This window comes from Perca flavescens, chromosome 16 (genome assembly GCF_004354835.1).
Source record: "Perca flavescens isolate YP-PL-M2 chromosome 16, PFLA_1.0, whole genome shotgun sequence".
Lineage (NCBI taxonomy): Eukaryota > Metazoa > Chordata > Actinopteri > Perciformes > Percidae > Perca > Perca flavescens.
This window is the reverse complement of record NC_041346.1, coordinates 32,450,141-32,475,904: the sequence shown is the minus strand read 5'-3', so window position 1 is coordinate 32,475,904 and position 25,764 is coordinate 32,450,141. Positions and strand designations below refer to the sequence as shown.

At 40.0% G+C, this 25,764-nt stretch overlaps 1 protein-coding gene across 1 annotated transcript in view; it reads right to left on the bottom strand.

Annotated features, from left to right (window-relative positions):
* LOC114570782 (uncharacterized) overlaps positions 1–25,486 on the bottom strand; it is a 645,073-nt gene extending 619,587 nt beyond the window's left edge. Inside the window, exon 1 of the mRNA XM_028601343.1 lies at positions 25,421–25,486. The gene's annotated coding sequence lies outside the window, so the exon portion shown is untranslated. The remainder of the gene's footprint in view (positions 1–25,420) is intronic.
* Between the last annotated feature and the right edge of the window lie 278 nt (positions 25,487–25,764).

Sequence of the window (25,764 nt, the reverse complement as noted above, 5' to 3'; positions counted from 1 at the left end):
GTAAAATAGTGTTACAGACGGCTAGCTGTAGTCTCGTGCTAAAGTCCCGTTTGAATTCAGTTGTAGCAGGAAAAGGTAAACAGTGTGCAGGTTGGAGGAGCGTCGTGTGTGAAGAGTGAAAAGCGGAGGTGTTCACAAAGGAAGAAGCTTGGAGTAATGTAACTATGGAGCTAGAGCTAGCCTTCAGTAAGGCTGTTACTGCACAAGAAACAGGCATCATTTGGCCCGTTTCCATGTAGTAACATAGTCATTAATATGGTCATAACCACTACAGTGCTCAATTACCTATTTTTGAGGGGAAATAAAATAAAAATTTTCACAGCAAAGGCTTGAATGGTCTTCTGGAAGACCTCCACCAGACCAGCGGGCGCTCACTGGATTGTTGTCGGCCACGGTAAGCCAGGAGGGCAGGCAGGAAGCAGAAGCTGGGCGCCGGGCCGGGCCTGCTAGCCTGGCTAAAGGAAACCACAACAATCAACACAGACAAGACTCCTACTCACCAACGCTAGATGGATCACACACAAAATGGATATAAATGCTACAAATACACAGGGAACTGCTTTGTGATGATTATTACAGAGGCTGGGCTGAACACAAATGCATCTAGTTGTCATGTAAGGGCCCTGTTCATGTTGTACAGACATTTTAATTGCATTTTGTGTCTGTTAAGAGACACAAAGGCACTCTCACACACTTTATCTTATGCCCCAAAACTGCCGTTTTAGCTCAGTGGGAGCTCTGGGCATTAGCTGCAGCAGCTCTGTGTTGCTAGCACTGATTTGGCTCGTTTTTATTTTTCGTCAGTACTCACATAGGTATAGCAATCAAGATTAACGTAAAAATTGGTTTTGGACAATGATTTACAAAGCCATAAAAGTAATTGTGAATTTGCATGTGAGCTTAACTAAAAGGATCTGGTCAGCTATGTACAAATGTCTCATGTTATTTACGTAGTCCTATGTGATATAAAGCTGATTTTGTCAGTAAGTAAATGAAACTGGTACTTACTTGCAGCCAGATCAAGGCTAAAAAGGAAGTGCAGTACCAACCAGGTGGTTGGTAGAGCATTGCTTGGTTTTGCTAAGTAGTTGTTAGGGACTTATGGGGCTGAAAAATTAATCAAAAATATTATCAAAATCACAATATGGCCAAGTGCAATATGTAGATTGAAGAAACAGAGATACCCTGGCCTACAAATCATGTTTTTCAGATATAGGAAAAAAGACCCCAACAAAATATTACATCATCATGAATTTTTAAATTTAAGTAAAAATGTATATTGTGACAAAAAGAAAAGCATTTATTTTTTTTCTCTCCATATAGAGACGAAGCGTATTTAAGTCCCGCCCCCACCAGGGGGGAAACAGCTCTCTGCCCTCCGTTTACTTGTGTTGTGTCAAGGTTTTCTCCTCTTTATTCCGTCTTCTAGCAAACAACAGAAACATGAGTAATCAGCAGGAAGAATGGGAAGACTGGAATCCTGACACTAAACTAAAGTTATGTCCAACATTACCTGTGTTAGCTTACCTTACAGACTGTAGTTAGTCTAAAACTGACATTTGGATATTTGACTTGTTAATAAAATGCTTGCTGCAAACGTAACATTGGGCATATTGTTAGCTTAGTGTCAGAATCCCACAGTCTAACCATTCTCTCTGCTGATTCCTCACGTATATATCCACTTTTGTCATCATAAAAGCTCAGTTTTTCGGTTCCACAACTTATGAAAACTTAGGTTCTGGGTTCTATACATTGTTGGTAGTAAATATCACCACACAGCAGCTTTTTAGGACTGTTTCGGTTTGCCAGCAGACAAAATTGAAGATGAGGCACCTTCATCCAATACAAGTCGATGTAGAGCGAAAGATGTTTTCCTCTCTGGTGGGAGTATGACGCGATGTGCTGTGTCTCTATTGTGCAGCCCTAGGTGGTTATGAGGTAACATCTAGCAACCATCTAGTTGCCATCTAGTCCCCTGTAACAACCACACTTTTACAGTTTTTTTCAGTCTAAATCACTTATTATTATTATTATTAGCACGACAATAGATACCACCTAGTTACTACTGTCCAGACACCCATCATTTTAGATTTTTAATCTTTAAACTCTGCAAGCAATTTTACATTGATTGGCCTTACTTCTTTGTCTAAGGTTCATCAAAAATGGCGAGAAAGAAGTGGAGCACAGAGGAGGTCCAGGCTGTGGAGAGCAATCTCATGGACAACATCAACTCTGGCAGGGTTCCTGGCAAAGCCCAGTGTGAAGCATCTATCAAGGGATCCTCAGAGGTGCTTAGGGGAAGGAGCTGGAAGGCAGTTAAGTTCTATGTGAAGAACCGCATTGACACTTTAAAGCGTCTAGAAAATAACTAATGGAAATCTAAATTGTAATCACTGAACATAATTCTTTTTTGCCATCTAAGTTCTTCTACAATCCCACAACTAGGTACAGCGCTAACTTCAATTCAGCTCATATCTGAGCATGCAAAGACATTTTATTAAGATTGTTATAGCTCTTTTGTTTTCAAATTTAATATGTCAACATTCTCTGACTATTATTTCTTTGAGTGATGTAATTTAAATTTTTATCCTAAAGAACATTGTGGTAGTGGGTCATGGGTGGTTCGAGAAATGGAGGTAGAGAGAGACACAGGTTGTAGAGAGAGTGAAAGGTTTTTAGAGAGACAGGTTTGCAGGGAGAGATAGACAGGTATGTATGTAGAGATAGACAGGTATGTAGGAAATGAGAGAGACAGGTATGTAGGTAGAGAGAGACCGGTATGTAGAGAGAGACAGGTATGTAGAAAGGAGAGAGACAGGTATGTAGAGAGAGACCGGTATGTAGATTAGAGAGTGAGACAGGTATGTAGATTAGAGAGTGAGACAGGTATGTATATTAGAGAGAGAGACTATGTAGGGAGAGATAGATGGGTGTGTAGAAAGAGAAAGCGTTCCTGAACCTTTTTTAAAATAAGAAACAGAGGTAAAGAGAGAGAAAAGTTTGTAGAGAGAAATCGAGGTCGGCAGAGACAGACAGGTTTGTAGGAAGTAAGAGAAAGAGGTGAAGGAGAAGGAAGCAAAGAGCCAGGACAAATGAATTTGTATATGGATGAGTTGTGATAATAAAGTTAATCTGCAATGTAAACACCATTGCTTCTGTGGCATTTCCTGAATGAACTAGAATATATAAAGTACTACAAGTCAAAGGTTGGTTGGAACAATACCGACAGGAAACAAAGAAAAATTAACAAAACAAGTACAAGGTGCAGGCGACTGCTATCACTCACTGTCCCTCCGTTTATGGAAGCAACACAGACTGCTGCCTGCTCACAGCTCTTAGTGTCTTCTCCTAGTAGGACTGGTAATTTAATTTAATCTGAGAGCTATAGAAAACCTTTTGGTTCTTATATATATTCTTTGGAAATATATTTTCCAAATGTTTATATATTTGACATGTTAAGTGAGGAAGTTTGGCTCTGTTTTAGGCTCACTAAGGGTGCAATCAGTGGAGCGTTTGCTCTACAGGGAGCCAGGTTTTCCTTTGTCACCTGTTTTCAATGCCAAGGCTGTGCGCACTCAGTCTGTACTGTGCCGATCCGTAACCATGCTCAAATAATCTGCTATGGTGTCCGGTTGATTTAGAGCAACAAAACATGTAGTTTTTAAACAAAACTACATCATCCATTGGAAAATAGATGATGTAGTTTTGTTTAAGCTGTGGTGTAATCTAGTTGAGTTGTTGGTTATGTTCCTGATGCTTTGGTGGAACAGGTTTGTGAACTCAGCTGGGTAAGCGGGTGTCCATTTTGTTCATCTCTTGGCACTTGATAATATGAGAGGGGTCACTATGTTTAGATGTGTCCAAAATTTAATTGCTTATTTTTGGTTTTAAATTCTGATAAACTGGCCTAATTCAGCCTCTTTGCATTATATTTAGTTTTCCTCTCGACATGTAGGAGAAGCTTACAGAACTCTGCATGCAAGATAGTGTGTTATATTATTGATTCAATTCTTGTTTTGTAAGTGGACCGGACCCCCACCTCGCTGGTATGGAGTGCACTTGGTTCAAATACACAACTCAAATGAGTTTTAGCCAAATTCTAATTGGCATTTTGTTTTTACATTTTCGTACAGCATACAAAGTCCTGTGTTCATTAAAAAGTCATTAAAATGCCCTTTACATTACTTTCAGTAGCTTTGTAGAACAGTCTTGTGTCAAATATACTCTAAAGCTTTTTGAAAGTAAATAAAAAAGCATGTATATTCTTTTTATATGTTTATCAATGAGGGTATATAGGGTCTAAATATGATCAGCGGTTTTATTGTGATGTCAGTAGTCTGGAGTTTGAGTGGAGGATAGGGCATAGCAGGTCTGTTTGCGGAGCAGAGCTACTCTCTTTAAACCAGCTTGTCCACCCTTGCAGAATCAGAAAACATTTGTGACATTAAATGGCCAAAACAAACTTAAGACAGGCAAGAGGAGCATCAAAATATAAAAACAAAAACCATGGAAGCGCCACCTGGTGGCTACTTTAATTATTTCACCTGTAATATACAACAACGAGTGATAAAAGTAAATATGAGGTCTTTATAGCTGAAAAAAAATTTATATAATAGAAGGAGGAGTATTTCAATGGAATGGGGGTATAAATATTATAAATATTAAAAGAATTTGCCATGTGTCCCCATAGGGTTGGTGAAAGTCAGGTTTGACCTTTATTTGTGAAATCCTAACATTTTAAGTGATTTTCAGGATCCCAGAAACAAAAAAGAAATTTTGGAGTTGAAACCATGTCTCTAGCTCATTTAGAAATAGTAGTTTAGAAAGGGTCCCCATGGTCATTCGCTATGTCATGAGTCCTCACCGAGTAATAAAAACGGGTATGCGTGTGTGTGTGTGTGTGTGTGTGTGTGTACCCTAACTAAAAGTTGCTCATACAGTTATCTTTTCTCTGGTGTTGTAACTTGTCTTGTGTAGCGTTGGTGCAGTACTGTCTGTCTGTCATTAATAATCCGTAGATTGTAAAGATTGTAAAACTTCTTGAGGCCAGTTTTAATCTGTGAATTTAGATTATATAAATGAAAAGGACTAATAAAGGAAATAAATATAAACATAGTCCATTTACTTGAGTGTTGTAGAGCTGCAACTAACGAGTCAATTAATGTGTGGATTATTGTCTGGATGAATGGATGAGTTGTTCTGTCTCTAAAATGTGGATCAGTGTTTCCCAAAGGCCAAGCCTCACATGTCTTGTTTTGTCCACAACTCAAAGATATTCAGTTTCCTGTCTCAGAGGAGATAAGAAACTAGAACATATTCACATTTAACAAGCTGACATCACACAAGTGTACCTGATTTATCATCAAAAATGACTCAAACTGATTAATGGACTATCAGAATAGTTGGCCGTAATACAGTGGCTTGCATACGTTTACACACCCATGCTAAAGTTAACTAAAAAGAGGAATCAAAAAACCATCTTTTGGAAATTGAATATCAGGATGCATAGTATCCTGATCCATGAAATAACTGGCCTTTCAAAATAATAGTCTGCCTGCCTCTATGGGAATTTAACATAGGGGTGGACTGGCTTATGCCTCCTGTATTTTAAGGAAGAACATTTATTTATTGACGATACATTATTCATTCACAAAGAAAATTTAAAACTTAATTAAAATTCTTTTAATTAAGGCATTAAGATCAATTTCCAAAAGATGATTTTTTTATTCCTCTTTTTAGTCAACTTTAGCATGGGCTCATAAACTCATGCTGAGCACTGTATATAATAGTTGAGGACTAATCCATTCATCTCTGCAGCAGTTGTCAAACTGTACCTGTCAGCTTCTGTAATGTGAAGACTTTCTTTCTCTAACATGATGTTTAATTCATTTTCTTTGGGGTTTGAACTGTTGCTAAGACAAAACAAGACATTTACAGTGTCCCTTTGCATCGTTTTGCACTATTTTCTGATAATATTTAGACTAATTGATTAACTGGCTGCAAATAAGATTATATTCATTATGGATTTAATCTTTTCCATTTTTCCATGAAACTACAAATCAGTTCTATAAAAAGGTCAGAAAACAGTGACAAAATATCATCAATCGTTGAGTGTTGTCTCACCAGTCCACTTCTCCGTTGTTGTTGTCTCTGCATTTCACTTGTCCGTCAGCGCTCCAGCAGAGCAGACTGACCATCAGGAGAATCCTCCACATAACTCCCTAAAACACACAGTTACAGCAACAGTTACACCGCCACATTCACTGACCATCAGGAGAATCCTCCACATAACTCCCTAAAACACACAATTACAGCAACAGTTACACCGCCACATTCACTGACCATCAGGAGAATCCTCCACATAACTCCCTAAAACACACAGTTACAGCAACAGTTACACCACCACATTCACTGACCATCAGGAGAATCCTCCACATAACTCCCTAAAACACACAGTTACAGCAACAGTTACACCACCACATTCACTGACCATCAGGAGAATCCTCCACATAACTCCCTAAATGATTTTGTGATGAATGTGTGTTGGTGGAGAATCACAAAATCTAACACCATTTTTTCAAATGCTATTAAATTGAATATCTACATTTCAGTGAAAGTAGTAATCGAGTACTTGCAATTGTACTTAATAATGTAATTGAGGGATATTAACATCTAGTCCTATACAACAGACCTGATCATCTGGTGAACCAGTGACTGCTGTGAAAGGGCAGCTGACAACAAGGGAAAGTCTTTGTGACAGCATGGAAAGACAGCTGGCAGGAGGGAATAGACCTCAACAGGGCTGCCATGGGCTGGCTACCCGTGGCGGCGGGATCCAGCACGAGTGGTGTATGGGTCCCACCCACAGATTGCTACGAAAAGTCATAAGAAGAAAATACCCCTTGAGCCAGCGAGAGCGGGGGCGGAAGATGGCTCGTCGGCAGACAACCCGGTATCAAACACAGGAATGGAACAGACTACGTGATTGATGATCAGCTCCCCTGAGGCTCCAACAGCTACAGCAGGACGTAAGCTCCAGGACTGCATCTGTGATTGGACAAAGGTTACTACTACCCAAGGCCCGAGCTCACCGTGCCCTGGGAGGGTGCAGTGGAACAGGCCTATGAACGGAAAAGGCTGAGGTACGCAGAACTTGCAGCCGATGCGCAACAACAGGGTTTGAATGCGAAGGTACACCCAGTGGAAGTAGGTTGCAGAGGGTTTGTAGCCACCTCAACATCTAGGCTACTCAGGGAGACGGGAGTGGGAGGGAAGGCCCATTGACAGGCAATCAAGGACCTCTCCAAGGATGCTGAAAAGGGGAGCCAGTGGCTGTGGATGAAAAGAAGGGACTCCGCCTTGATGGCATCTAGGGAGTGAACGTGGGAGGCTGGGACTCACTGCTGAACCCTCTGGAGGTGTCGTGGGCCTTTCAGCCAAACACCTAAGAAGGAGGGCACCCACTTGACAACCCAAAGGGTGCCATCACTCAATTGACCATCCCACGGAGTCTCATCGGTGCCTCAAGTACAAATAATTGAGGGATATTAACATCTAGTCCTATACAACAGACTTTCATTTTTTGAGTAATTTGGTAAAAGAAGTTTTGAGACTGGGTCAAATTTGACCCGAGAATAACATGAGGGTTAAAAAGATGACAGAAGTTTTTTTTGAGAGAGAAAGATGATCTCTTCTCACTATTTATAGAACAGTTAGACATGTGTTAGGGTCCTTACCTGAGTGTTGGAGGAGAAACCTCAGATGCAAAGATGCAGGATGTCCAAAAACCAAAAAAAGCTGCAGCAGTCTACTTTGTTTTATTAAATTAAAAAGGTTAAATGGTTACAAACGATTAAAAAGAATGAAAATTATTAAATGAAAAGCAACTACGAGGCTAAAATAAAAGCAATCAAAAGAAGAAGAACAGAACTTCTCCGTAAAAAAGAGGAGCCGTGTCTTCAACACGATGTCCAAGACGTCTCTGAAAGACGACTCTGCCTCAGCATCCTTTTATCCTCCATCTGGGGGGGGGGGGTTTCTAAAAACCTGCAGGTGACCCATCTCCATACATGGTCAACAAGAACACCTGAGCATGAAATAACTGTCAGCAGATTAAACGTTGTATTGCACTTCTGCTGAGCTGTATGTAAAACATACCTGACTGGTTACTCCCATTGGCTGACGTGTGTTACCATGGTGATGGGTTTTACTCCAGGCATCATTAGACTACAATAAGGCTGATGTACTTGTAGTATATTACTGAACAGTAACTGTCTTTAAATATTTTATTTTGTCCAAAAACCCAAAGATATTGAGTTTAATATGAAGAGCTGAAACCTCCACATTAATTAGCTCAGAAACAGCTTTTTTCACAACACCGTAACCCTGCTCAACACCAAGACCCAACACTAGCCCCCGCCCCTGCACTCCCCCTCTCCTTTTGCACATGGACTATGGACTGTCTGAGTACCTCTGATCACTATGCACGTTATACACTTTTATATGGACTATGGACTGTCTAATTTCTCAGAACTCTATGCACTTTATTTGCTTATGCACTTTAATAACATGATCTTACTGCATTCTGTGTTTTATGTCTTTTTTTTAAGCACTGCTATGAAGAAAACAGCACTTTTAATGATTGCACTACTGGTTAGACGTCAAACTGCATTTCATTGTACTGGTTGTCCTTACTACTGCAATGACAATAAAATTTCTAATCTAATCTAATTAAGGCTGAAAACAGCTTTTTCTGACATCTACATGAACTCCAACAATTAATAATCTAACGATTATCTAATTAGTTGGCGATGATTTTCTATCGATCGACTAATCGTTGCATCTCTGATCTTTATATCTGTGTCATAGCTGGTTTTAAATTTATGTGTTCAGATCTATTTGGTCCTCACTTTTCAGATCCCTTTCCTGTTTACAGCAGTGTTTAATCTCCTGTGTTGTGTGTGTTTGGTGAGGGATTGGTTCTAGTTGTAAATGTTAAATGTCTCTCTAAAGGCCCAGACCAGAGGATGATGAGTGAGACAGGTAGACCAGAGGATGATGAGTGAGACAGGTAGACCAGAGGATGATGAGTGAAACAGGTAGACCAGAGGATGATGAGTGAGACAGGTAGACCAGAGGATGATGAGTGAGACAGGTAGACCAGAGGATGATGAGTGAGACAGGTAGACCAGAGTATGATGAGTGAGACAGGTAGACCAGAGGATGATGAGTGAGACAGGTGGAGGAGGAGTTAGAGGGCCGAGCTGTGTCTGCTTTCTCACTAACTGTCTGGACTCAAGAAGAGAGAGACAGGTAGAGAGACATCTGGTCCAAACTTTAACTGAGAAACAGAGAAGACAGCAGAGATCAGACTTGGTAACTTGTTGACCCTGAACTTGGTCTTCAGATGGATTTGGACTCAGAGAAACCCAGATTCTGTAACTGGTGTTCAAACTGTGGGGCGGTCCACCTGGGGGCCATAGAGGCCTGGCATGGGTGAGGTCACCTGACCAGACGGGAGGAGCAGATAGTTTGGGAAAATATTAACTTTCTGTCATTTGCATCTTACACGTGGAGTCCACTACAGTCCTCCATGCAAAGGTAGAAAGAAAGACTCAGTTCATGTTCTCAGTAATCTTATTTTATTAGACAAATGGTTCAAACAGTCAGCGGGGGCTCGGAGATTAGGAGCTATTCACTGCTCATACGTGCTGGTAGGCCTTCCTCTTCTTCTTCTTCAGACTAGAACACGTGTCATCTTTTAACTTGCTGTCATTTGCATCTTACACGTAGAGGACACTACAGCCTCCATGCAAAGGTAGAAAGAAAGACGCATGTTGCCTATAATCTTATTTTAATAGAACAATGTTTCCAACATTCAGCGTGTGCTCAGAGATTAGTTCCTCTTCTTCAGGGGGGTCAAACTCATTTTCACTAAGGGCCACACTGGAAAATGAGAATAACATCAGGGGCCAGACATGTGGAGTTTATTGACATGCTTTTATTTATTTATCAAAAAAGTCAAATATCTTTGACGGTATTATTGCATGTCTCACATGTCTTCTCTTACAGTTTGGTCCTCATAAAGTCCCAAAAAGGTTCCTCAGCCATCGTAGAAAAAAGTGCCTAAAACGTCGGAAAAAGTGACAAAAACTTGGTGGGCCAAAATGTATTGTGAACCTTAACTGACAAGCGGGCCGGATCAAAATCTGCGAGGGGCTGGATTTGGCCCGCGGGCCTTGAGTTTGAAACATGTGCTCTTCTTCTTCTTCTTCTTCTTCTTCTTCATCTTCTTCTTCAGACTAGAACGCTTGTAGGCGTTTATGCTTTTGAGTACCGTCACATTGTCATAATTTTGGCATCAACTTGGACCGTAGTACCGGTTCTTGTGACAGTGTTTTACAGGCTCCAGACTCCCCATGATGTGTGAACATGTTCTGTACAGTAACACACTGTAACCTTCTACAGTCTAACCTAGTCAACCTAATAACCAGTTATACAAGAGCTCAGAGTTTAAACAAGTAGCAAGACACAGTGTAGAAATACTCTGATACAACTATACGTCTTGCATTAAAAATCTGAAGTCAATGTTATTGCAACAAACAACAAATACTAAATTTAAAAACAGTAAATTCATAAAATTAAAAAAAAAAAATACAACTTCTGATGCATTAATGCTTTCTAACTGTAAATGTTGCAGCTTGTAAAGGTGGAGCTCATTTTAATAGATTTTAAGATCAAATTAACTGTTTTAATCCGTGGGCCGTTATAACTGACGTTCTCAACTACAGTTCAGAGTTGTTTGAACTGCAGAAAACAGCAGCTTGGAGAAGTAACAAGAGAGGAGGTTGAAGGCTGACTATCATCTTTTCTGCCATGGAGAGCCTGCTTCATGTGTCTGGTCATCGTCTCCGTGTTTTTCCTGTCACGGCGAGCAGCGTGCCGCATTTAATGCACTCATCAAAGCTGACACATACTGTATGTTGTCACTGCCCTCGACTTGTTTAAAATGGCTCCATACCTCCGACTTTCCTCCAGACTTGATCAAAGTTAATTCTCCCGTTTTCTTTTTTTCTTTACATCTTCAAGCTCCATGTTGCACTTAAGCTCCACCATACAGCCCAACAGGCCTGGTGTGGTGCTCCACCATACAGCTACCAGCAGGCCTGGTGTGATGCTCCACCATACGGCCCAGCAGGCCTGGTGTGGTGCTCCACCATACAGCTACCAGCAGGCCTGGTGTGATGCTCCACCATACAGCTACCAGCAGGCCTGGTGTGGTGCTCCACCATACAGCTACCAGCAGGCCTGGTGTGGTGCTCCACCATACAGCTACCAGCAGGCCTGGTGTGGTGCTCCACCATACAGCCCAGCAAAACACAAATGCTTGATCAAGGGCCCGGTCCGGCCAGAGGATAGTGGCGGGAAATATCGGCCCGGTCAGGTTGGGTACGGTTCGGGCTCAGGCAGAGAATCTAAACTCTAGTTCATAAGAGCTGTGAGACTTTACGTTATTGTCAGCTAAAGTTGCAGAAAACAGGTCAAACATACAGATGAGTGATATGACACATGCCTTTGGTGTGGGAGACCCTGGTTTGGTTCCCACTGAGATACATCAACCACTGAGCAAGGCACTTAACCCCTAGATGCTCCAGAGGCGTGTTACCTCTGACATATAGAGCAATTGTAAGTGGCTTTGGATTAAAGCGTCAGCTAAACAACGTGTAATGATCCATCTGCAGGGTGGAAGCTTAATAAAGTCCCTGTTGTACTAGAACTAATGTTATTTAAAGATTCAACTATCATTCATAAACTCCTTTAATGTTAAGGGTCTAGTACCAAAGAGTAACTAGTAACTTTAGTTCCTGTAACACTGTAAGCTGACTCTATCACCACTTTAAAGGTCATTATCCAGGCTTTGCAGTGATGTCACTGGCCAGGCTTGTCATTATAGAAATAGATCACAGGGTTGGGGTTGCTACTTCAGTGTGAGAGATGATAATGTTTTTAACTTGTGAAAGTCCTGCAGCGTTAACTTGTGAGTTTAGTGCACCACCATTAGCACGTTGATTGGCTGTTACTCGTATAACATCTAGCCAATCAGATGGTGTTGTGGGCGGGACATTAAGTCAGACTCAGGACGTTTTCTAAATTGCCTACATACTGCAGACAACAGCAGTATGTAGTGACAACTAGAGTATGCAGTAGGTACTGCATACTGTGTTCATCAGTAGTATGCAGTAGGAAACAGTTAAATGGTTTTATTCTGCAGTATTCCAGGCCAGGCTGAGCCTTTGAACAAGCTCTTAAAGCACTGGGCAAAATAATAACTCACACCATTACTGCAAATGAAAAATATATATCTTATTGAGCTTTGCATTTTTTGTTTGTTTACTTTATAAGATGCTGGAAATTTGAGAAACTGAAACTTAATTTCTTACAACTTTATTTATGTGAAAGGCAAATAAAAGAAACCCTGATTATGAACTAAAATATTAAATCTAATGTGTATATATTACAATTTATTTAAAAGACGGGTCTCACTCTGCCCTGTCAGACGCTGCTCTCCCTCGTGTGTGTGTGTGTGTGTGTGTGTGTGTGAGACAGCGTGGTCAGCGAGCTTGTTACGTTACGCCCGCAATCTCTTGTGGAGCTTTATAACTCCAAAAATAATGGATATGTGTGTAGTGTTATTTAACCCTTGTGTTGTCCTGTTTTTCAAAGTTTCTTATATCAGAAATATGGGTTTGTTGACAACCAAATTGCCCCAAAATAACTTGGATGCATGGATGTATTCGTTACAACATATATAATCCATGCATCCATGTTCTTCACAGGTAAAATTGATAACTTCCATTGAATTTTGGTTGTTTTATTTAATTTCATGGTATTTAATTTTTTTTTTAATGGTTTCAAAACAGCATCAAACTGAACAAACGTTGACATAAACCAGTCTGAGATTCACTCAACATCCTTTGATCTTCACTTTTCTATTAGTCAAAATAATTCATAACATCCTCTTTTTTTCCAAACTCAAAAAAGAGGTATGATGTCATGTTATTAGGTTTATTTACCATGAATGAAAAAAAGCATTGAAAAGAGGGACAAATTGTTTTAAAAAAAGCACCAAAAGCATCAAAAAAGCATCAAAAAAGGTGGAAAAAGTTTTTTAAAAAACCTGCATTTTTCAATTTTGACCCGGAATGAGAAGTTCATGGACAACGGTGAAGACAACACAAGGCTTAAACAAACGATCGGGGACTAAAGGCCTCTTGTCCCTGAGTCTCCTGAGAGAGCTCCAGATCACAGCTGTCACGTCAGACTCTGGAGCTTCTGAACTCCGACATCGTCAGACCAAATTTCCAATCAGACATCAATTTTCATAAAACGGCCCATATTGGAGCTCTACATAGTTGTTGGCCACAACGGCAATCGCCGGTTGTTGTGATTGTTGCGGCGCTTTGCATTGTGGGATACAGAAGGCGGGATAGACTGGTCCGAGGCATACTGGAGATTTTCTCTGAATCAGTACGACATCTGGGTATTTTTGGCATACTGCAGATTTTGTTTTTGTTTGCATACTGCATACTACATGCTATATTTTGGCCAAATCAGTACTCCCTGCTAGTATAGGCTAGTATGTGGTTTGAATAACGGCCTCAGTGGTGAGTGAAAGCAGGGCATACGCAACATTCTTCAATAAATGTTTTTCTTTGTTGCTGAAGCAGTTCATTCTGAGCAGCAAGTCTGACTCTGACAGAACCCTTTTTCTGCGTGAAGCAGCCATACATACAGTAGTAAACATAGTGTTTCCAGTTGATTGAAGTATGATGTGTATTCAGAACATAATGGATCCAAATAAGGAGAACATGTGGTACCTCTTCAGTAGATATTGGCCTCCATCATTGTCACACCAAATGTGTTCTACCTGTTCTAATGTTTCAACTCATCTAAAAGGCAAATGGCAACATCATGTAGAGACCAAGGTTTACCGTTCTGAGTTATGAAATGATAAAGTAAGTGGAAAGCAAAGTTTGTGTTGACAGACAAGTTTCAGACAAAGTGCTTCAAGAGTCAACTTTTAGTGTTTTAACCCCTGTTGTCCTCGGGTCAAATTTGACCCATTTTAAAGTCACATGAAGACAATCAAAAAACACAAGAGACATCTTGGAGCCATCTCACCTCCTCCTCCCTGTATGACTCTCTCCCCCCCAGTTACATCTTAACTGGCATGGGAAAACTAGAGATAGTTTTAGGGTGACCTTGTCGCCCCTATCTGTTCAGACAAACATTATGTTCCAGACTTTGTGATTCTCACTTAGTTAGAATCAGAATTTTACATGTGGGAATGAGATAAACTCTCTTTCAGTATTGTAAGAAAAACCAAGGCACAAATAAAACAGAAGAATATAAGGAATCATGCTTAAATGTAATTTTTGCAATTATCCCAACACAAGGCTTAATATAGGGGAGAGGTGTTTATATATGTGGGTTAAGCATTCAGAAAGAAACTGTAAAGTCTGCTTTGTTCCTGTTGATGAAACGTGTTAGTGTAGCTCTGGACTCTGACCACCAGAGGGAGATAAACACCTGTGATGTTACACTCAACACAATCACTTTTGTGGAGCGATGTGACAGTTATCGAGGCATAGTATCACTTTTTCTTTTAAAGCCAACCCCCCTTTCTCCCTCTACATAACCCTCGCCCTCTAAGCCCTCTTCAGCCGTACAGCCGTTACAGATACTGTCAGCGGGGCGGATGGTTAAGCCTATATTAGAGGAGTTGTTTCGGATACTTCCCTATATTTAATACTGTAGGTATTGAAACATTGTAGGTTCAGATATTATAAATTATAAACAGGCTCAAAGGAGTTAGTTCAGATACTTCCCTGTGGTTTAGATTATTTTTAAAGAGACACACACACCCCCGCATTCACGGGTTCTCGCTACAGTGGAAACCCGATGACGAGACAAGAGGCTTTTGATTGACAACCTAGATGTCTCCTGTATGTGAAATACACAGCACACAGAAGATCTTTATAACCAAACTATTACAATTGATTACTCACACTCGGACAGCTGCCTCTGCCGTGGTCACAGAGGTTTCCTCTCAGCTGGTGGATCAAAGGTCTGCTGGTCAGGTCGGTCCCCGGGGTTGCTGCAAACCGCACGGTTAAAGAGGAGGCCCCCACCTCCCCTTTAGGGTGTCCCCGCTCACACGGTTAAAGAGGAGGCCCCCACTTCTCCTTTAGGGTGTCCCCCCCTCACACGGGTAAAGTGGAGGAAAAGGAAAAAAGTCTTCTAAAACGGCAAAAAGAGACTCACAAGGTTTTTTGGGTCACCTTGTTCAAGACGAACACAGGTGGTTTTATTTTATTTAAAGCAAAAAGTTAACAAGAAAAACAAATAAGTAAAAAATGAATTAATGGAAAAATGAACGAAGTTCAATCACTCAAAAAATGCTCTAAGACACAGGAGGTCCCTACTCGTAGGGTTTTGGTCAAAAGAGCAGAAAACGAGCCCAAGGGAGAGAGAGCGCTTTTTGGCTCAGCACCCATTTTGATATGTACATTTCTTGGGGTTCAACCCCCCATCACAGCGAGGTGTGTTTTATCGCATTTGTTTCACCTTACATGGTAATACAGTCTTAAAGCAAGCATCAGGTTGGATATACGTAGAAACCATCTCATATGACGATATTTCCTATATGCATATGCATGTTGCTATCTAACATACTGTACAATCTAATGGCTTAGTTCATCAATAGGTCAAAGCAGTAACCTTTTTCACCTCTTATGTGCACCCAGAGCCTAACCCCCCAAGTGCATGTACACAGGGCCCCAACAGCACTTCCTCTTTCCAGCTGTGCAGGTTCAGACAGACAGTTACACAAAGCAACGTATGCATCTGAAGCCTCTTGCAGACACTTCCTCTTCACGACTGCAGGGTCAGACAGTCAGCTTTACACAGTAACTCACACTAAAATGTCTCTAAGCATGTTTATAGTAATATCAGTAACACAAAAACTTAGCATGATTACATTTCTAAAGGCACATCAGCACTCACAAACCAAAATCAAAGGCAGTATTATAGTTTCAAGAGCAGAAATATATTTTAGCTGTTTTTGGGTTAACTCATGTTAAAAGCAGAAGCACAGTCTCCACTGTTCTTGAGCTGATACACTTCAAAAGCAGAAGTATAGTTTTTAATTGTTTTTTGGATTTTCACATACTCTCGTTCAACAAAAGGAGAAGCTTATTTATCCTATAAATCGCCATCAAGGATACAGCCAATGTCACAGTCAGGCTCAAGGGGACGCTAACGGGAGCAATCCTGAATTGTACCAATAACACCTTTAAATAGTTCACTTGCCTTTTGATGTTCAAAGCACAGTGCCCCCCCCGACCTTTCATATTGGGTGTATGCTCTGTTTACATCAGCGATACAGATCAAATCTTGTTTATTATCTTTAGATACACACCACTTGGAATGATCTTTTGTATTCAGCCACTCCCCCAACCCAGTAATCTGCTTTATGGATTCAATTTTGATCACTTGACGTTGATTTGGTTCGCAGTAGGAACTGCCACTCTGTTGGCCCCAGGTCTGGACTCTCACATCAGTCTTGTATGTCTCTGCAATAGTGAGGTAAAGATCTCCTTCTGCAAGAACAACAACACACGAGTCATGGTACAGAAACTGTTTACATCCTGACCAAAATACTACTCCTTCTACATCCTATACTCAGCAAATCAATGAATTTGTTCCACTTAGACCCAAATGTATATTTGTGCATTGATAGTTTTTACACATTCTGCACATTAGTAACACCAAAAGATTAAAGAAAATTAAATTTGAGTGAAAAATATTGCACAATGCGCATACTACATATTTTTTTTCACATTCTGCTCTCAATCTATTCAGCCTCTTTTTTTATGTTAAACAGCTATTTTGTAGATATTTGTTTCTGTATTTATTTTAATGTTTAATGTTTGTTCATGTATTGTACTGTATTGAGTAGTTTTGTGTATTTTGTATTTGTCAAGTAGTTTTTAAAATTTCTTTTTTTTAAGATTATTTTTGGGGCATTTTAGGCCTTTATTTGACAGGACAGCTATAGACATGAAAGGGGAGAAAGAGGGGGAATAACATGTAGCAAAGGGCCGTAGGTCGGATTCAAACCCTCGACCGCTGTATATGGCCGCCTGCTCTACCAACTGAGATATCTGGGCGCCAGAACTTGATGACATTTTGAGTGAAGTATTGTATTTCGCTACATTACAAATCCCATTCGTTACTGAGTAAAAAAACAACAACTGACTAACGAAAACCGATATGAAGAAAATAAATTGCTACCGGAACAACTACACCAGACCATAGACTGTTGGCTAATGCACCCTGAATGCACCAGACCGGGCATTCAAGAAGAACTGCAAATTTGTTGGACCTGTGTCGGTGAGCCGCGAATTGAGTGTGAAGAAAAAATGGATGGCCCTCAGAACCAACAATGTATGGTACTTTCACTTTCAACTGATTGTTTGAAAACGTTTTATGGGATGGCATGAACTGAAATTGCACATTATACCTTTCTAAAGGTCTTAAATGTCATTTTTTTATGTAACTAATAGCGCTTTTCCATTACATGGTACCTACCCGCCTCGACTCTACTCGCCTTTTTTGGTTTTCCATTACGAAAAAGAGTCCCTGGTACCTGCTAACAGGTACTTTTTTTAGTACCTCCTCAGTCGAGGTTCCAAGCGAGCTGAGGCGAGCCGAGAAGGTGACGTGAAACCCTGCAGGCTGCTGATTGGTCGGAAAGAAGCGTCACTGATCACAGCGTTGCTAGCGACAGACAGCATTTTTAAATAGTTTAGCCAGCGGTGTTTTTTTGCTGCTGGAGGCTCCACGCAGAGCTTTCTCCGTAGCATACAAGTGGCCTGATGGTTATACTGGTGCGCTGGTGTGTGCATGTGTGATGTGTGTGTGTCGAGTCGCCATGTGTGTGTGTGTGGGGAGCTGGTGAGCGAGGGAGAAGTGAGAGAGTGCCGGCGATTATCTCCGCAGCGAGTAGTGACTCTAGAGTCATATGAGTGTGTGTGTGTGTGTGTGTGGTAAAGTGAGTGAGAGAGTGATGGTGAGTAGTGACTCTAGAGTCATATAGATGTGAGAGAAACAAAGAGTCTCCCCTGTTCTTTCTGACCACGATGGGAAATCTGGAGCAGGAAAAGTTAACCCTCTCCTTGATCTCATGTTGTTTACGGAGACGGAGAACCAGGAAATGAGTCGGGGGAAATGCAACGCTACCACGCCACGCCCACGGCAGTCGCTATGACGACCAGCCAAGCTGAGGCGGTACTAAAATCTGCAATGGAAAAGGAGTCAAGTCGAGTAGAGTCGAGGCGAGGCGAGTCGAGCAGGTACCATGTAATGGAAAAACGCCATAAGTAACTTTTACTTAAAGTACATTTTAAATGAATTACTTATTACTTTTACTTGAGTAATTTTTCAGATAGGTATTCTTACTTGTACTTGAGTAATATTTCATCAAAGTATTGGTACTTTTACTTGAGTACAATATTTTAGTACTTTTTCCACCTCTGCTTGTAAGTGTAACTAATAGAGGCAATAAACTTTTTTCTGATTCTGAAAACTTAAACTGTAAACTTGTCAGTATTTTAGCTCCAAGTGTTGCAATGTATGAAGATGATGATGACTTCAAAAAAAATTTTGTGACTGAGAACAACATTTTGTTACCAAATTGTTTTGGGTTGATGCAGTCTTTTCTCCTTGCATCCGCTGTAGAAGGTCCTGAAGAAACAAACAATAGAATTGTCAGTTTGTGTAATCTTCAGCGAAAACCTATAAGACTATAAAAAACATTTTCATTTGAGGCACAGGGTCTCTGACACTTTCACAAAAACCTTTTTGGATAAAACTACGGTAGAAGATTCTCTCATTTTCACAGGAAAAATTTCTCTTTTCTTTGTAACTTTGTCTTTACTAAGTTAAGTCATGTGATAAGCCATCATGCAGATTTCTCACCTTTATACTGTTTTTTAGCAATGCTACGAAACCTTGTTCCCGCTGCTGATGGCAGCTCCTGAGTTTTGACTTTATTTGTGTCACGTTTTGGTCTTTTCTCCAAGTCTTTCTTTGTAACCTGTTTAAGCTCATCATGGAAGCCGTCAGGTATTTGATGATCAAATGGGAAAGCTGCGATGTCCAGCAGGTGTTGACCTTCAAACAGTACAACAAGACAACATTAACATCATATTCAAATCAACAACTAAGAACATACATATATTGATATAACTAATAACATTACCTATGTCTTTGAACTCCTTGTACTTGAATGTTACACAGATAAATGTCTGAGCATTCGTTGCTCCGCTGTCAGGCCAGAAGTTATTTTGATCTCTTTCAAAAGGGAACTGTGGTGTGCTGTGTGAGAGCCAGACTCCTGTCTTTTCATCCAGCATCACAAGTCCTGAAACATCAACAGATAGACAGAGAACAGGTGGTAATATGTGGGTTCTTGACCGTTTTAAATTTCAATTAGGGGTGTCACAATTTCGATTATAAACCTAAAATTGTTCGAAATGAGCTCTCAATTTCTATAGCTATACAGAGTATTTTTTCTCTCTACATCCCCACTGCCTACTTGCGCATGTCGAAAAAAAGAAAGGGGAAAAAAGACACAGTGGAGCTTAGCGTCTTTTCAAAGTATGTTCAAAGTCTCCTAGTTTTTGGTAGGTATATGCAGTTTTTATATACTGTACATCTTTATTTTCTTTCTCTTTTTAGACGTGATCTAAACACTGTGGCAGCTCCATGGAATTGCATCCTCGTAAACTCTAACTCAAAATGTTGTAGTAAAGAACCCGCCTGCAATGTAGTGGCTCTGATGGTGGCATTGCTGTCCCTTCTAAACATTTTTTATTTGAAACGAAAAATTCAATTGAATTGTGGATTTGGAGAATCATGACAACCCTAATTTCAAACTAACAGATAAAAGACCATTGATATGACAGAGGGGTACTCCAGCTCCAGATGTTACTGAGCTCTGTTGCTGCTCTGATGTTACTGTTAGAGAGTTTTATCAGCACGAGTCACTCTGCTTTTTGATTTAGTTCACTTATGTTGTTTGACTGTCGGCTACAGACTTATTCACACTGATCAGCCTCTGTCCTCTGAGATGAAAACCTGATGGAGGTTCAGAGAGATGCTTTCTCTACTCACCTTTACTGTGGCCAAACTTATCTTGAGCATGACATCCTGGAGGTTGATCACTGTAGGAGATGAATCCAAAGTTGTCTGGCTATGAATGATGCAGAATGAAGAGAATTATGTTTTAATTATTGGGATGTACACCACCAAATCTAAAGAGAGAACAGCAAGGTACCAAATCTACCTCTACAGATTCATTACACAATTAAATATTTCCTCATCTGTTGTGTTGAGATAACTTTGTGTGTTTTCAGTTGTTAATCAATTCTCAGTTGAAACATTGTTGTAAAATGCTGTTCAGTTGATCACCTGTTGTGTATTCAACAGTTTCAAGAGAGCACATTGAGATTGACGAAAGCTAGATAGTTGATGTTTTATAATTAGTACAGACTATAATATTTATCCATCAGTTTGAGTCATGGTTTCATTTTATATCAAAATAGAAACAGAGCTACAGTTAAAAAATGATTCTCACCATTGATTTGATTGGTTTTAAAATGGGCCGCAGGGTGTTTGCCAGGACACCTTCGGGATGGTTGATGAGCATTTTATCTTTAAATGTCTTTATCATCTGATCTTTTGAATCAATGTAAAGATATTCCAAACCCTTTTTTGGGTTGGGGACCTTGGATGACTCTGGATCTTTGGGTGCCTTGTAGATGATATACCTGATGATGAGTAGAGAAGAGAAACATCAATGTGCAGAGAGGACGGACACTCATGAGCCAACATGGCATCATGACTTTGCGTAAACATACACGCCACTTTCCTTAAGCCAAACGGCGTGTTATTGTACGCATTCTCAGCTATCTACGTGTATGTCTATGCTGTATACAGCAGATGTAAACATACCCACCATGTGGCGTCGCCACATTGCGTGTTATCGCGAGAACGTCACATGGTCTTAAAAAAAAAAAATTAAAAGTTGGGTTTAGGAAAGGAACACAGGGAAAGGCTTTAGTAACAAAAAAAGTGACAAGAACACGGGAAATAACGGCAAAAACAGGCTTAGGACAACAACAAACGGTAGGGTTTAGGAAAGAAACATTTTTACCATTCGCCACCCCAACCAACCTCCTTGTGCGGTCCTACATCTCTTTATACTACTCGCTACATCGAAAAGTCAATCGTAATGTAGGTCAATGGCGACCGAATTGCGTTAATAAAAACGCAAAAAGCGATTATTCGTCTTTATAACATGCAAAACGGCATATGACTTTGGCGTTTCATGCATACGCCAATTCATGAGATCAGTCTGCATGAGCAGTAAACAATAAATCTAGTCTCTTGAATATTGAATCTCGTGCATGTTCAGAGTAGGGCTGATGTAACGACTCCGAAAGTCGAATATAATTCGAATTATATATATATATTTTTTATACATATGTTTGCTAACATTAGCTAATCTCCCTCTTCTCATGTCACATCTGATAAATAATAAGTTAGCGGGAGTGAGAAACACAAGGCATTGTGAGCGGGGCTATCGTTACGTACCGAGTAAAGTTAGCACATTAGTTACGTAAGGGTTAATGCCCGATGAGGTGTCCATTGTCGGGTAGTAATGGACGACGGCGAGGCGTGAACCGTCCGATGCACAGTCCATTAATACCTGACAATGGACACCTCGAAGGCATTAACCCGCTTATACCATGGTTACTTGCCAAAATAACATTTTTAAAACATTAGTTTATATTTTAATTAGTTTTACAATTGAAATTAAATTTTTACAAACAATAATTCTGTTTCCCTGGTTATGCCTGACGCTTTGACTAATACCTGGACCAATCATTCCCAAAGTCAATCAAATTGTGAACAGTTGGCAATCAGTAAACATAATTTGACAGTATGTTGAACAACAAGACAAGCTAGCTACCTAGCCATATTGTCCCCAAAACACTTTTACAAACAATCATATCCGCGATGTGTAACGTTACTGTCGGCAGCAGCCTGAAGTAGCGAGCTGAACAGTGAACGGGATGTGAGATAACGTTATTTGCTGTGAAACAAAGTCAGTCCAGAGGGAAAGTATAACTTACTTCCTGCAGCGTGTATAGTAGTGTCATCCTGTGGTGTTCAGAGGACGAGTTGGAAATAAAAGATCCATATTTCCTTTTGGATTTAATGTAGCGCATTCATTTAGAACAGTAAACAGTCAGTTTCACCGGAACTCCTTTAGTAGGTGTCCTACATAACTTTTTTATGGACACCCTGCAGCCAATCAGAATCGAGTATTCACCCAGACCATGGTATAATACCCCCTTACAACTGTATTCCCACTAATGTGACAATCTGCAAGAAAGAGGATGCTTATAAATCACTAAAATAGTAGAAACTGTTTGGCTTAGTTATCAATGCCGTTAGCATCATGGCTAACACTATTGTTAGTGTTACTTAGTTTATGGCAAATGGTTTCGGCTGTGCTTTCTAACATGATGTCATTGTGTTAACCGAGCACCGTTAGCCTTTACAACAGAGCCGCTTCACTACACTTGTTAGATAACGTTTCATTACAGAGTTCTCTGTTGATTTGGGTTTTTTGCTGTGTGCTCATGGTGGAAAATTAATGTAAACATATTTGCTTGCCGGAAATGCAATGCTCCATGACATATGTCTTCTTCAAGGCCAGGCTGATGTTAGAAGTCCCTCTAGTGGACAACAGCCACATACTTATGGTGGCATTGACAATGCAGAAGCCAGAGTAGTGTAGTACATATTTTTTAACAGGCTGCAATTGAGCATTAAATATTCAAATATTATTCAAATGTAAAAAAAAAAAAAATGAAATTCGAATGGTTTTATAGAGGAAGATTGCCAGCTCTGGTTCAAAGTGACGAGACTTCTTTGTACACCCTGAATATATCTGCATGTAGTCTGTACGCTCTGCATCTGTATCTGAATAGTTGGTGTGTGAACTGATGAAGCTGTGGATACATATAAATAAGTAATTATTAATGTAGCTTTGTTTTGTTGTGCGTTGAGTGTAATGCACTTTATGACATTTTAGTTGGGTCTACAACCTCAAATCTGTGACCATTTTTTTGCTAGAGGGCAAAATCAAAAATCAACTTTGGAACCAGAGCACCTATATATGAAGACACTTTTCTGTAAGTCAACCTCGATGATTCCAATTCTGACATGAGTTTGACCCAGAAATCCACTCCATTGCCATCCGGTAGAGTGAAAACTTATCTTTTTTACCAGAAAGTTAATTTAATAGTTGACACCTAATCCATTCATCTCTGCAGCTGTGGGCCAAACCGGACCTGTCAGCTTTTGTAATGTGAAGATTTTCTTTCTCTTACATGATGTTTAATTCAATTTCTTTGGGGTTTGAACTGCTGATAAAACAAGACATTTAACAGTCCCTCCAAGATTTCGCTGCCTTTTTTTAGATTGATGCAGCCCAAAATGTCTGATTTTGCGGGAGCTTTTGTAAACAATTGTGATAAAAGTTGCGATGTCTTTTGTATTTTTGTTGCAATGAAGTTGCGAGAGACAGGGAAAAATCCCCAAAAAGTTGTGATTTTTATTGTTGGTATAATTTTTTAAAAATAAAAAGGAAACTTGTTTCGGGAAGAATAAAATTTCTCTGGGCTGAGTGTTCCTATGGTAACTTAAAAGGCTCAGGATGCTGCAAATGTTGGTATAATATGAAAATGGCTGGTGGATTTAAGACCAAAAAAATAATAATTTATTGAATGAATCAAATTTGAACATGTGTCAGTGGCTTGTTGATCTTTACTTTTTTAGTTAGTTTCCTAACCTGGGCTTGGACACACATTCATATGGTTTGATGAAGTACTTATTGGACTTTACTAATCATTGACAAAAACACAGGACTTTCACCCCGGAGACCGGGGATCGCGCCCCGCGTGTGGCAGTTCCTTTGTCGGCGTGTCCCGCGTGTGACGGTTCCTTTCCCCGTTCTTTTTTTGTCCTAACCCCAACCGTCTTGTTATTGTGGCGTTTCATTTCCCCGTTGTTGTGTGCCCCTGCGCGGGTCGCGAGTGGCGGCCCGTCCCGTTGTTTTGGCCGGCGTGTGGCGCCTCATTTCCCCGTTGTCGCGTCCCCCAGAGCAGCAGTTTCGAAAAGCGTGACCTGTACACGTTCAGAAGTCGTTGCATACACACGAAAAAAACGGCATTTACGTAACCTGTCCACGACTTAATAGATTACAATAACGTGACTATATAACGACCTAGTGTGAGACCGGGTTGGAATTGTTGCGATCACGACATCACAAATTCCTGAAGTCCTTTTTTCACTATTTCTGATATTTTTTAACCTAATTGATTAATTTAAAAAATAGAAAATACATTTTTCCATGAATCCAAAAATCATTTGATCCATAAAAGGTCAGAAAAAAGTGACAAACTATCGTCAATCTTTGTAATTTTTGAGTGTTGTCTCACCAGTCCACTGGTTCATCAGTGTGGTCTCTGCATCTCTCTCGTCTCCAGTGCTCCAGCAGAGCAGACTGACCATCAGGAGAATCCTCCACATAACTCCCTAAAAACACCAATTACAGCAACAGACACCTCCACATTCACTGACCATCCCCACAAACTCCTAAAACACACAGTTACAGCAACAGTTACATTTTCATCATCCTTTTTTATTACAAATGTTTTTGAAGTAATTACGTAATAAGAAATTTGGCTTGTAGGATACAAAAAGCTATAAACATTATTAGCCTGTTACTCAATGCGAAAATCCTTACTTTAGTAAGTAAATTATTTTATTTTAGTACCAGACATTCATCAGTTTTTGATAAATTCCCAGTTGGTATTTTTCACATTTATCATTCGTTCACACAGTTACATCTCTAGTAAACATGTTTTTTTGTGTGTGGCATTTTCAGGCCTTTATTTGACAGGACAGCTTAGATTTGAAAGAGGAGAGAGAGGGGAACGACATGAAGCAAAGGGTCGCAGGTCAGAATTGAACCGGCTGCAGCGAGGAACGAGCCTCTGTACATGGTGCTCCTCTAGTAAACATCTTTACTGTAAACTGCTGGCTGCTGTTCAGATGTGAGTCAAACTGACTGGATATTATACATATTTATACATATAGCATATCACATTTTTCCATATGGCACATATTAAGGAGTGCATCATTAAACATTTCACATCAATGGCCATCTATTAAACTGGAAGACAGACTGATTGAGAACCATCCAACCTGTGATCCATACCTGTGTTTTTAAAGTCCTGGTCAACCCAGGAAGAGGTCCAGAGAAATGGATCTGAAGTTCCTGAAGCTCGGTGACGTGGTGACTACAGAAACTGTCTGGAAGAAAGAAAATAATAAATCATATCAATGTTTTTTAAAGATGACAAATTCAGTTTCTCTCGTGTTTCAGAACTATTGGATTCTGAGTAAAAACATCGACACAATCTAACAAACAGTTCTTAATTTAAATTCAGCTCTTTTCATTTCAATGTTACTGAAAGAATCATATACTCAGTTATGTCAATACATTTTCTGCATGCATATATCTGTTGTATCTTCTGATCTGATCATTTTAAAGTGTTTCTA